This window comes from Lingula anatina, chromosome 7 (genome assembly GCF_051362555.1).
Source record: "Lingula anatina isolate TDL-2025a chromosome 7, LinAna3.0, whole genome shotgun sequence".
NCBI lineage: Eukaryota > Metazoa > Brachiopoda > Lingulata > Lingulida > Lingulidae > Lingula > Lingula anatina.
This window is the reverse complement of record NC_141773.1, coordinates 2,861,496-2,871,061: the sequence shown is the minus strand read 5'-3', so window position 1 is coordinate 2,871,061 and position 9,566 is coordinate 2,861,496. Positions and strand designations below refer to the sequence as shown.

Below are 9,566 nucleotides of genomic sequence, written 5' to 3'. Positions count from 1 at the left end.
GAACGGCAGGCCTCAAGCCACTACAAAGTGGACCTTTATCGGTGCTTTTTATCCTCTTAGTTGACCCAACTTTAGAAATGCCATAGGATAGAGATCCAGTTTTGATTCAGAGGGAGCCTTTACCAACTGAGATCTGAAACGTAGTACTCCCCCCCCCCCCCCCTCCCCCATTGGCATAAGGACCTGACCACACGGAATCAGCACATGCAAATCGCCTTAAGGTGGCACCTCTGGAGACTCCACGCTGGGGAAGTTCATATGGTTGTGAATTACGACCACTTGGAGTTCAACTTATAGTAGCCTATAACAAAAGCAGCTGACTTCTAACCTCAAGGTAAAAAATTCAAGTCAATGAATTGATGCAGGTAGCCATGTATTTTTGTTCAGCCGCGGGTCAGGCGTAGCAGGGAGACTGTTAAAAACAAGCACAAGGCCGTATGGTTCCGACTTCCCCTTAACTAAGATCAAAGAAAACATTAACACCAAGTAATATGTTTTCTTTCTGGGGGAAACAGAGAGACGGAGAAACATATCGGATCAATCGGAGACAGCTTGGGCAAAAACCGAAACAATTAAAAAGTCTACGGACCACATGTTAAAAATCATTATCGTAACCAGTGTTTACTTATAACACGTGGCTTGTAACGTTGTACAGATATGAAACACAATGCAGGGTCCTGAACCGTTTTGTCCGCGGCGCATTCAGTTCAAAGAAATGATTGCCACTGTAACTGAATACACGTAACCCCTATGACTTTACCTACGTAAAAAAAGCAAACAAAGCCCCCGCAAAAAATCAATTTCAAAAATATCATTAGTATCGATCGTGAACCAAATTTTTGAATGGGACTGGTTCTCGTCTATAAATATCACTTAGGCCAGTAGGTTACATAACATTTATGGACGAAAACCAGTTTTTATCCAAAAATATCATTACTATCGATTGTGAACCAAATCTTTGGATAGAACTGGTTGTAATCCATTACTGTTACGTAACCTACATGTTTAACTTGCATTTCAGTTAGAGCTATGGGACATTTTTATTGTAAAATTTAACTGAGCAAGAAAGTGTATCTGATTATCATTTATCCTTTCTTTGCCAGAGAGGCCATGCATTCAAAGTTTATCTCAAGAAGAAGACACTGCTCAAAGAAGTGAACCCTTCAGCATACAGTTTGAGTGTTGCAAACAATACGTTCGAGTACTAGTGGCAGTCGAATGACAGTTTTATATTACAGACATAATATCGAATATCGCTTGAATAAACAATGTTTTAGATAGGATGCTCCACTGGTGCGTCTGATATTTTTCTATGAAAACAGTGGTTTGATAAGTGCAAGCCTTATCTCCGTTGAAATAAAACGCCAACACCGGCACACGACAATATTTTAAAAAAGTCTTGTCTACACATACTTTTTCACAGAACGATCCAGGCCCGGTGGCTATCTGCTTTGAGTATTCTAGGACGCAATATTGGGTCCTAGGAGTAATACACTTCTTTGTTTAACATGAGTTAAACGATAAAGTTAATAGTCATAAAACACCGGTCTTGCGCATGTGTAGTAGGGGTAAGAGTTCCAGAATGAAATATCTGCTCCATGTAATGCAACTGATCTCCTCTTTGCTGTGTGCGAGGACACATTCAGAACAAGTTGATTTGAGGATCAAATATGTCCGACCCACTTAAAAGCTCGCCGCATAATCTCCTCACAGACACTGAGTGGTCCCCACGGGGATTACGCGGATAGTGGGTCGGCCATATTTGATCCTCAGATCTGTTTGTCTGCGAATCAAGTTGGCTGTGAATGCTGCCTAGGTATTCGGCTGATTTAAGTTACCATAGTAATTGTCCATCCGGTCATTTTATCGCATTGATTTTATGCACTGGCGGAGTAAAGCCAGTGGTCTATCTAGATAGTTGCTTGACGACATGCTGAGATGAAATGCAATTTATTTCGTTTTACGTATTACGTAAAAATATATGAAACCTGATGTAGACGGGTGCAATCATCTTCTTAAAAACGATAAACACGTGTAAACATGAAAGAGTGATCGGCTTAGAGCTGATTTCTTGGTGACAAGCTGAAGAACCATAGTGCTAAAATCAATCTACAATTTTACATCTATTAAAAACCCTAGACGGCTACTAGTCTGACTCGGAAATCGATGTGCGATAAAAATCGTCTAATGCGGCCCTATATATTGGCCATCTCGTAGCGTGGCTGTTCCAGTTGAAACCAGCATGTGGCAAATATCGATCTTTGATCTGGATGAACTAGAACTCGGCGCACTTGCTTAATGGCCAGCCGTGGCATAGGTAAACAGAGAGCTTCGGTGTGTTAATACAACGGCACAGCAACCGGAGTCTCAGCTCGATCTTGGTGATGTCCCCTTACCCTGCTATACTTATACAGTATAGGCAGTAGTACAGTGATAGAGTCTGAACCTCAGGGTACATCCCTGGCGATATAAACCCACAAGCACTTGACAAAAAGGAGATTAATCCGTAAAAAGATATAATTCATTGAACAGATGGTGATGTCGGGCTCATCAATACGGTGGTCGGGTAGTGAATGGGGAGAATATTAAATGAGAATTACATTGATAAAACTGACACAATATCGAAAGGATAAAGTGAATTTATGGCCTCTCGGTAAATGGGGATAATTGAGAAAATTGATTGGCGAGAACAAAGGTTTTTTTTGTATGAGAGAGAGAGAGTGAGAGTGGGGGTGATATATAAATAGGATCAAACGAAATAAACTTCTTTCTGCAACCTTTTCCTTAAATTAAAATCCACAGTCGGATTAGCCCGGCCATAACGCACCTAATTCACAGTAATGCAAAAAACACTGTGAAATTCCCCCTTTCCAGGACAGACTAATACCAAACGCACGTGTTATTCAAAATACAGGTAGGCGTTTTTCTTATCTGGGATATTACAAGGTTATCTGGAGTCTTGCTTGGTCCAGCTCATGTACCTGCATGTATATAGGATACCGTGAATTCAACATTAAATGCATGCATTACATATGATATATAGGTCTAATGCAGTATATAGACTATATCGCTATTCGTTCTTCCTTTACCAGCATATTCATGTATACTTCTTATTTCTATCATTGCCCGCATTACTTGTTTGTGGATATGAATTCTGATACTTTTACATTGGCTTTGCACCATATAATCCATTCCTCATATCGGTGGTATAGTCAATAAGCTCTAGTGTCTGAAAACGAGAGAGAGAGAGAGAGAGCTTAAACTGCGACAAAGATGGACAAATGTTTTCAACACCTTGCAAACAATTAGCGAAATACACGTACGCACGTTTCAGGATTTGCACAAATATTAAAAAAATAAGATGAAATTTACACGCGGGAAGGTGAGAGAGATGTATCATAGGACATTATCTCTAAAACTACATAGATGCTTGGAAGATTGCTAGCTTGTTCAACTGTTCAATCCCAGGCCCGTAGCCAGGGGGGGTTCGGGGGGTTCGAAAGAACCACCCTTTTTGATGGGAAAAAGTCCACTCTGGGTAAAATTTGATCTATGTACTTGAGGATTTTACGTTAAAAGGTCCACTTTTTCAAAAAACGACCCCCCCCCCTCTGAGATTGCTGGCTACGGGCCTGAATTATCCTATAATACCTTCTAACGAAACGATAGTATTTATACATGTACTAACCTAAATGTAATATATTTGCCATAACGTCACCGCTAACCTCAAGAGTCGGTTGTTATCTTTAAAATTTCACTGCTGGCAAAACTTGCTATCCACTTCAATTAATCCAATATAGATGGGTGGTTTGTGTCACGATATTATCGTGAAATACGTGTAAACTTCAAATTAAAGGCTCTCAACACGTAGATAACACCACGATTCTGATCTATAAATACGTATTTGGAATCTATTAGCAGAGCCTGTACTTTCGTATACGGAATATGCACAACAATTTTTACACAGACTTGAATCTTTTACAAGATGCACCTAAAACGAACTGAATATCATAGATAAACCCAAATTAAAACATTACTTCATATGCACAATACAGCAGCAATACTTTGTACAGTATGCTAGTTACGGTCATTATTACTCACTAATCTGTTGTTTTAACGCCGCCGTTTTAAATAATGTCTGTACTACACGTACAAATGCGGTAAAGACTTAACTAGAATAACGAGTAAATGCAAAAACGACGCGTTTTATCCCTTTTTAGAAAATCTCGACTCTCTTCATACCACGACAATTCCCTATTCATCTTTCGATTACCACATTAAACTGTAATACATTCAATGGCAATATTCAATCGGTTCAATGATTATAAAGAAAGGCATTTTGTTAATGAACATCAAAACGCAACAAACCTTGTTTACTTGGTTTCCATATCGAAAGCCTCCCGAGTTTCATAGCAAACTAACGCAACGACGTGATATAAAACCTCCACGTCACGCGTTTGTGCCGGTTGCCATGGCAATCTTATCTTATTCACACAGACGGAATCAACAACAGAGGAAAACGCTCGAACTTGGCGTGAACATCTGCCGTTGTGAGTGTACTTCGTTATTATCGTTTTTTTTTCTTAATTCGACTGCTCACACCAGCACACAACTGTAATGTTATCTAATTCACGAGGCAGAGCTCGTTTTTTTGTGGCTACGAGTATCTTCCCTTTTTCATGGCAAATTACAGCTAAATGTTGTATTTGAGGGTTTGATTTTCTCCATCCTAGAAACACTTGTAAAACCCGTATCGTGGTTCTAGGCATTAGTCAAATTCAAATGTGTTTTAATAAATTATCTGTGTAGATTCATATCAGACTGTATCTACAAGTCGAAGTTGTGTTCAGCCCTAAGTATACACCCAAACCAGTTAAGGTTAAATCGCATTAAAAAACGTTGTTACTTCTTCACTAGACATTTAATGTGGAGCGCGACTACAGAAGACTCCGGGTTACATAGACGCACTGCTGGGCTGAAGACTTTTCAAATTCAGTCGTCTGATGAGGTAATTTAGACCTCGATCGGTTCAGATTTATCTCATAGTCCGAGTGCACCTTCGTGTAGTTATTTACGTTCTCAGTGTGTTCTAATTAGTATATTAGGGTTGAAGGCAGGTGGAATAAATAAGTTATGATAACAAGTCATTAAGATAATTGTCGCCCGCGCCTTCCTTTCAATTATCTGATTACAAATACTTTGATATGAGGAGAAAACTCATCCAGAGAGGGGAGGGGGAGGGGGGGGCTAGGACCACACATCTGACTGCTATTAAATATCCTATAGATGTTGCATTATTATTAGCCAACGTCGCTGTTATTGGTAGCAGTTGGAGTTTGGTTTAGGCACCCAAGGGTGTCAAGATACTAGTTATCATCTCACTGCCAAAGAAAGCATATCAACATGACTAAAATACACAGACTACTCGTACATGGTACACAGCTGACCATCTAATAACATTTAAGTATATGGGGTTTACGTTCAACGTGAAACAACGCTCAACCCTACATTTAAGATTGTAAATCGCGTCAAAAAACAGCGCATTGATACAATTCCAACCCATGCACGCGTACATGTGTGAAAACACACTCATATATGCTCGCACGTTCACACATTCACACGCGGGCGCTAATATGATATAAATCTTCACAATTTTCATCACAAAAATCCTTTCATGCACGATAATACCCAAGTCATCAAATTAGATCTAAGAATCAAGAAGTCGAACAAAGACATCCTGCATTTTTCAGAGTGCCTATCATTTTTCCTTTGTTAGTTCACCATTTATATCGCTACACAAAGAACTGGAAAAAAACAAATCGATGAACCTCGGATATCTGGCAGATTAAGTCTAATGTGCGGAAGCCCCCTGCAGACAGAGATCGAATGAAGCCGAATGTCGCGGGCGTTCAACCGACGAGGTCTCGTACGAGGTCTTCACAGAGAGCGTGATCTGTTTCGGTTCTAAATAAGATTTGAAGTAAAAGAAGATTTTCCTATTTTCAAACATCCAATCATATATTTCCAATCTCCTTCTTATTTAAACAAAAGCTGTTTTGGGGGCTAAACCACGTCAAAAGAAGCTCTGATTTGTTTTTAATCAGTTTGACCAGGGAATTATATCCGATATAATTCCCTGGTTTGACAGCTACTTAAGTTTAGCGTGTCTCAATCAAAAGTTGATTGCATTACCTCAAGCAGAGATACGCCATGGTAACTTCTTACTCAAATTCGCACTTGCCATTTACAGACGCACTGGGATTGATTCCCTGTCACTGGTGACATGGCCACGAGAATGATGCATTGCATTTAAACTTCGATTGCACAAGCAATTATCAGAGTCACACTATTAGCGTAAGAGAAAGTTATGATTAATAAACCTGTTTTCGAGTTCTTTTCATGGCTCATTTCCAATGAAACTATCGTTCTACGCAGATCGATCTTACTCGGCGGGGACTCTCGCTGAAGTCAATCAATTTATCAGACTAAGGGTGCTTTCCCAGAGATTTAGATCGATCTAAAGATTAAGATTTAGATCGACCTAACTCCCTGGGGGTTCACGCTAAATTGCAGTCAGCCGAGCCGGCACCATAGTTAATTACCCCCTTACAGCTTTTAGTAGGCGGGACAGACGCTTAAGCCGGCCAAGCTGACAGTAATCTAGTGAGACTCCCCACAGTCAGGGATAGATCGATCTAAAAATCTATGGAAATGGGGTCTAATACGCTTCCTCCTCGTTGAGTAGAATACAGGAAAACTGAAAAATTAACTGGAGGGTGCAAAAGCTACACCGTTTATTTAGCTATTTCTACGAAAATATCATTGATGGATGAATGCATGGCAACAAATTTATCGCACATCTCAGGTTATTTACTGGGATAGAATAGCAAAGTTCGCGGAGGGTTTTGTTGTTTTTCTTGGAGCATGATGTGATGCACATGAGAAACCCATGTTGGTTTTAATTGCACGAAACTTATTGACGCATAGCACAGATAAACGATGGAGATGGATTCATTTTCATGTTCGCTTCTCCAGATACATAGATATCGACGATCTATGCCTGGAAATTTAAAAATTGCGTGTGCTCGTGTACTGTTTCGGAAACAGTCTTCAATAAGCCCGCGCGTAAATCTCTTAATTGGTCATGGATATAAAAAACATACTGTGAACAAAGAAGTAATATTGTATAGACTACAAGGAAGGTACTGGAAAGAAAATGAGAACAAGTGAAGTTGGACAATGGTAGATGTGAGCACATGTATAAATGGGGAGTGGGACGGGGGAGGGGAGAGGGGGGGCAAAAATAACTTAAGGATACTTAGAAGACACTTTCGGCACAAGTTATTAGACAAAAAAGGGGGGAACGAAGAAGACTCAGATAGACATTTTACATCCGCTTAAACCATCTGTTATCCGTGTAAAACAAAAATGCATGTAAAAAAAGTAATTAAATAAACATTAAATCCTTGAATAAACTCAAATGACAGGTATTTCAGATCGATTTCACCCGTTCTTATTAACACAGCTGATTGGAAAGCGGTTTAATTTCAAAATAGAAACGCTGCGGGCGGTCACTATTTTCATACATATCTCCAAACCATGTCCGGAGCTTCGGACAGCCGAGTGCGTCCGATATGCCGAATCTGTTACACATTACGCCACTATCTCTGGCCGGTCCACACACTGGTCATCTAAATAAAATCCGTACGCAATTCATTGAAAGGTAAACAGAATTTGCAATTTAAGCAGGTGAGAGGGCCGTATTTAACGCACCTGGAAACCGGCTGTTCCCAGAATGAGCTGATCCGTTTTTAATTATGTCAATATCACAATAACGGTGAAAAACAAATGAGATTAATGATTAAGATGAGCTAACACAAATTAAGTAAATAAATAAACAGAAAACCAACAATATAAATAGTCACGTTAAGCTAGTTTGGAATAATGACTAAGCACCGAACACTATGGGGGCTTTTCGTTAAAAATGCAGCAGAATATGAATAAAAGAAGAAGTTTTGTCTGGTTATTGACAATAGTATAACACTTGACTGGACACTTAAAGGGAGTTCAGAATTTAAAAAAGACAACAATTGTTAATAAGCCGATTGGTGGCTATGAAGTATATCAAATCGGTTCATACATTTTCCCCTTTATTTATAACGTACAGCCTTTAAACGCCATGATCTGAATCGATCTTTTCACACAATGTCTTGGATCTTTTAAATGTAACCTTGTTTTTGTTAATGAGAAAGAAGTAGGTGCAGCGAAACATTGATTTTTTCCGATCATAAAGTGGACCGAAAGACGGAGGCACAGTGGAACTATTGGAAAAAATCTGCAGAGAATCACCTTGACACATCACAGTGACTTCGAAAAGGAAAGTGAACGGAAGAATGCCCCCCTGTCGCCTTTCTGGTCGAATAAATGGATTTGTTTATGGTTATACCCTATCGTTTCACAACCCTTATACCGGATATCAACAGTGGAGTACTGTATATTTGTTATCGGATCGAACATTTTTTTTAAAAAAAATTTTAATAGCTGTTTTAACTCTCAACCAGCTTCTTAATACACACTTCAGGCAAAAGTGATTTTTGAGATTAAATATTAAAACTACAAGTAATTAGGGGATTGGTTGTTATCATTCTGTTACAGTTCATATTATTGTGGTATAATATTGGAAAATTTGCCTCGTAAAAAGGTAATTAACACAGAACACGCTTTTCCTAAAACGGCGATTTTCAAAATTTTGTCAACACAAAAATATCATTTGTTAAAAAGTTTATTTTTTCTGGGCAGGTGTTCTATAGCAGTGGCACGCCAGAATATTTTTTTACCCGATCAGATCAATAAGTATTCCCACGGAAGTTGCTTTATAGTGTATTTACCTTACCTCTTTGCTCTAGGGGTCAAGATTAAGTATACTAAATACTACATCCGATATAGATTTATCATTCTTTTAGTTTTTTCAAGAAAAATTTCCCTATGGACAGTTCGATACCCTTCGTTAATTGAAGCGTGGCTCGAGACACGAGTCAATAGCCTTGAGTCTTTAATGTTACTTTCCTTAACTGTTCGTCTAGAAGCAATTTTCTCTTTAACAGGTCACGCTTTATCGACGGATAAGATTATGAATGACTGAAGTACGTTCGATAGCGGCCTGTTGCCTTTTCACGCACATTTCTCTCGGCAATACATCCCCCTCATGCGCTTAGAATAAGTGACAGCTATTTTTCTTTGTGCTATTGTTATGGTTGAGTGGATAAAATATTCAATACCAGTTTCAGGTTTTTATCAATACGTTTGCCTAGGGCAATAATACCCCTTGTGGAAAAAACATACAAAAAAATCATTGGAATATTATTTCAGAGCAGGAAATACGGTGCCAGTCGATTCCTTTGTCTTCTGTTTATGGAATATTTCTTTACAATATAGCCCTGCGGGGAGGTGCGATGTGCAATAATGGATTTCCTGTATTGTAATACGTTTATGGATGAGTGAAGGGCGGGGTTAGGAGACGAGTGCGATTTTTCTGGTTTGTCTTCCTTTTTTGTGAACATTTCTAT

General features: G+C 39.1%; 1 protein-coding gene across 4 annotated transcripts in view; it reads right to left on the bottom strand.

The window, feature by feature from the left end:
• The window catches only part of LOC106165746 (uncharacterized), a 30,199-nt gene that overhangs the window by 4,505 nt on the left and 16,128 nt on the right, over positions 1-9,566 (bottom strand). Inside the window, exon 1 of one of the 4 annotated variants that reach the window (XM_013544076.2) lies at positions 4,369-4,547. The exons of the other annotated variants lie outside the window; for them this stretch is intronic. The gene's annotated coding sequence lies outside the window, so the exon portion shown is untranslated. Of the gene's footprint in view, positions 1-4,368; positions 4,548-9,566 lie in introns of those variants that run through there. 4 annotated transcript variants of the gene reach the window in all.